Source organism: Cucurbita moschata, unplaced genomic scaffold (assembly GCF_002738365.1).
Source record: "Cucurbita moschata cultivar Rifu unplaced genomic scaffold, Cmos_1.0 Cmo_Scf00157, whole genome shotgun sequence".
Classification (NCBI taxonomy): Eukaryota; Viridiplantae; Streptophyta; class Magnoliopsida; order Cucurbitales; family Cucurbitaceae; genus Cucurbita; species Cucurbita moschata.
The window spans coordinates 62,349-67,147 of NW_019268673.1; positions in this window are offsets into that span (position 1 = coordinate 62,349).

Sequence of the window (4,799 nt, forward strand, 5' to 3'; positions counted from 1 at the left end):
AAAATTGAAATAAAATCACTAAAAAAAAATCAATAAAATTAAAAAAAATTGAAAAATAAATTAGCCTTATGACACTTCCTTCAACTCGAAGGGCGGTAAATCAAGGATTCCTTCGCCCAAGACCCATGATCGAACTCTCAACATGGAAATGATAAGCTATAGAATCATTCCAAAAACCTCAATGGATGGGTTACAAACTCACATTACCAATCTCGACAACTTGACATGTCATCAGCGTTAGAAGAACGACTGCATCAGAGCAAGTCATGGGGATAGAAGATCCCGTTGAAGGATGATAGACCAACCGTAATCTTCAGCCCAACAAGCCAAGCTTTTGTAGAAGTAAGAACCCTTGTATTAAAGAAATTAACACTTCTTATACAAAATTTGGATCAACCCAAAGATAAAGCTAAAATTAGCTAATGAGATCCAAGATTGGGAACCTTTTTCTAAATTGAGTCGCTTCACAATAATCCAGGCTTGATTGAATGACTCAATGCAATCTACCACAAGAATTGCATGAAACTTAGAAATGACAAAGATATGAACAAATTTATACAAGGGGATCGTCTCAACTTGAGAGATCAATTTCATTGATCACAAATATGTTTTTACATAATAATTTGTGGGTATTTATAGTCTCCCAACAAAAGAAGTTAGTGTTCGTGATTTAATCTCGATCCCTTTAAATCTCCACAGAAGACGAAGTCAATTTGAGCATTACAAACTTTATGAAATTAAAATAATAAATAAAGTTTTCTAACCACTCATGAAATGATGCTTGCAACTTCATCCACTACTTCAACCGTGCAAATATTTACTTTTGAATCTCCAAATGGTCTTGACTCAAACGAATCAGCTTGTAACACATGAAATGATGGTTGAACCTAGCCTATCCAATTTTGTAGATGAAGTATGAATGCTTGTTGAATCTTCTTGGCCTTGGGTTGTGTAATAGGTTCAGTTGGAACACCGTGATTCTTATTATCATCCCCCTCTTCAAAAGGATTCGTCCTCGAATTAGAAAAATATCACCTAAATCAAAAGGACTCAACTCAGCAACATTGAAAGTAGAATGTATTCCATGATTCTTATCATCATCCCCCTATTCAGGATTCGTCCTCGAATCAGAAAAATCATCACCTACATCAAAAGGATTCAACTTAGCAACATTGAAAGTAGAATGTATTGACGATTCTACGGGAACATCAATTTTATTGTTCCATGCAATAAAACGAGTCATTTTACTAAATATCTTACCGAGAATTTATAGTCAAATAAAGAATTCTTATAGAGCATTTATAGTCAAATAAAGAATTAGGAATCCACCTATCTTCAGATCTACAGACCCACTCCCACTCCCAACTATCCACGCTAACATTAAAATGAAAATTCAGCAGTAAAATTATTTACGCTAATTCATTGAAATTTTAAAAAGAAATCATCTCTAAATTTAGATAAGACAGTAAGTTATACTAATTGAATCAGGTGTGGTGAAGGTCGAACGAACACGTGACCTTCAAATCTTCAATATTAGATCTACAGACCCACTCCCACTCTCAATTCAGCTATCCACGCTAACATTAAAATGAAAATTCAGCAGTAAATATTTACACTAATTCATTGAAATTTTAAAAAGAAATCATCTCTAAATTTAGATAAGATAGTAAGTTATACTACTTGAATCAGGTGTGGTGAAGGTTGAACGAACACGTGACCTTCAAATCTTCAATATTACCGCCTCCTAGCTAAGCTATCCCTGTTAACGTTAAAAATGAAAACTCATTAGTAAGGTATTTAGCTAATTCATTGATATTTTAAAAAGAAATAATCACTAATTTTAAATTGAATAGTGAGGAGTCAAGTTATGAGTTATACTACTTGAATCAGGTGTGGTGAAGGTCGAACGAACACGTGACCTTCAAATCTTCAATATTAGATCTACAGACCCACTCCCACTCCCAATTCAGCTATCCACGCTAACATTAAAATGAAAATTAAGCAGTAAATATTTACCCTAATTCAATGAAATTTTAAAAAGAAATCATCTCTAAATTTAGAGTTTGAATAAGATATTTAGCTAATTCATTGATATTTTAAAAAGAAATAATCACTAATTTTAAATTGAATAGTGAGGAGTCAAGTTATGTGACGAGAAACAAGTGCGGTGAACATGGATCGAACACGTGACCTTCAGATTTTTAGTCTGACGCTCTCAAAACTGAGTGATCTTCGCTAATATTTGAAAAAAAAAAATCATAAGTAAATGTATTTCTGCTAATTCATTATATTTTAAAAAGAAATAATCACTAGTTTTAGATTGAATAAAGTTATGCAACTTAATGAACTTATGCAACCAAGTGCAGGTGTGTTGAACGTGGAGATTAGACACGTGACCTTCAAATCTTTAGTTTGACACTCTCCCAACTGAGCTATCCCTAAACTTGAAGGGGCAATGAATGCAGATTGAACACAAGACCTTCCAATATTCAATCTAATTCTCTCCCAACTAAGCCATCCCAGATAACACGTGACCTTCAGATCTTCAGTTTGACGCTCTCCCAACTGAGCTATCCCCGCAATCATTAGAAATGAAAATTCATCAATAAAGATATTTTCACTGATTCATTGAGATTTTAAAAAGAAATAATGACTAATTTTTTATTGAATAGTAAGGTTATGCAAATAGAAATAGGTGCGGTGAACGTGGAGATTAAACAGGTGACCTTCAAATCTTAAATCTGACGCTCTCCAAACTGAGCTATCCCTGCTAACATTAAAAATGAATGTTTTTAAGTAAAGGTATTTCCGCTAATTAATTGAAATTTTAAAAAGAAATGATCACTAATTTTAGATTGAATAGTCAAATTGTGCAAGATTAAACAGGTGACCTTCAAATCTTAAATCTGATGCTCTCCAAACTGAGCTATCCCTGCTAACATTAAAAATGAATGTTTTTAAGTAAAGGTATTTCCGCTAATTAATTGAAATTTTAAAAAGAAATGATCACTAATTTTAGATTGAATAGTCAAATTGTGCAACATGAACCATGTGTGGTGAGCGTGGATCGAACACGAGACCTTCAAATCTTCAATCTAGCTCTCTCAACTGAGCTATCCACACTAATATTAAAAATGAAAATTCATCAGTAAAGGTATTTTCGCTACTTTATTGATTTTTAAATAGAAATAATCACTAATTTTTAATAAGATATTCAAGTTATCCAACTTGTATAAGGTGCAGTGAACTAGAATACTTTAGGTATTTCCGATAATTCATTGAGATTTCAGAAAGGAACAATGACTAATTTTAGATTGAATAGTCGGGTTATGCAACCAGAATCAGGTGCAGTGAACGTGGAGATCAAACACGTGACCTTCAAATCTTCAGTCTGACGCTCTCCCAACAGAGCTATCCCCGCTAATATTAAAAATGAAAATTCATAAGTAAAGGTATTTCCGCTAATTCATTATGTTTAAAAAAGAAATAATCACTAATTTTAGATTGAATAATCAAGTTATGTTTTTAGATTGTATAGTCAGGTAATAAACTTGTATTAGGTGCGTTGAACGTGGATAAAACACGTGTGACCTTCAAATCTTCAGTTTAACAATCTCCCAACTGAGCTACTCTTGCTAACATTAAAAATGAATATTCATCAGTAAAGGTATTGGGTACACTTCTGGAAATTCAACAAAAGGCAATAGTATTAGACCGAGATGCCAGATTTAAATTTCAATTCTAGAAAATTCAACAAATGTCATTGGGTATGCAGTTGTAGTATGACATTCCACCCATAAATAGATGGTCAAACAGAAATGCTCAAGCAAATATTGGAAGACATGTTGAGGGTATATGTGATGGATTTTGCAGGAACCTGGGATGAGTACCTACCCCTTATGAAATTCGCTTATAATAATACTTGTCAAGCCACCATACAAATGGCCACATACAAGGTTCTCTATGGACGAAGATTTTGATCCCCTATCTTTTGGGAAGAAGGGGGGCAAACGACAACTATTGGGCCAGAGCTGGTGTAAATTACCAACGCCACAGTCCAGAAGATTAAAGCTAGGATACAAACCGCACAAAGCCGAGAGAAAAGCTATGCAGACCTAAGGCGCAAGGACATGGAATTGTAGGTAGGGGATCATATATTCCTAAAGGTAGCACCCCATGAGAGGGGTGCTCAGGTAGGGTAAAAAGGGGAAGCTAAGCCCTAGGTTTATTCGTCCCTTTGAGATATTAGAAAGGATTGGATCTGTGGCCTATAGAATCAGGCAATGCCCACACTTGTTTGCAGTATATAATATCTTTCATGTATCCATACTACGGAAGTATACCCTAGATCGTTCGCACGTACTGGCTCATGAAACTCTCTTCTTGAGAGATGACCTAACCTATAAAGAAGACCCGATTCAAATAATAGACAAGAAAGTCAAATGATTGAGAAACAAGGAAATCTCTCTTGTTAAGGTCCTATGGAAGAATCATAAAGTAGAAGAAGCCACTTGGGAAACAGAAGGCAAATAAGAACCTTGTACCCTGACCTATTTTAGAATAAGCACTTTCGATGACCGAAAGTTTTAAACTCAAGGTCTCCAATAAGAGACGGTGTATAATCCCTACTAGGTTGTATCTAGAAGCAAATAACAAGTAAAATTGAAAAAACATCAAGAAAATGGTACTTTTTCTAATTTTTATAAACTTCCCGAATCATTAAATTTTTTATAGAATAAGAATTACAAGGTGCTTAAAAAAGGAAGGCTCCAATTGAAGAAGACTTTTGGCAGAAGATT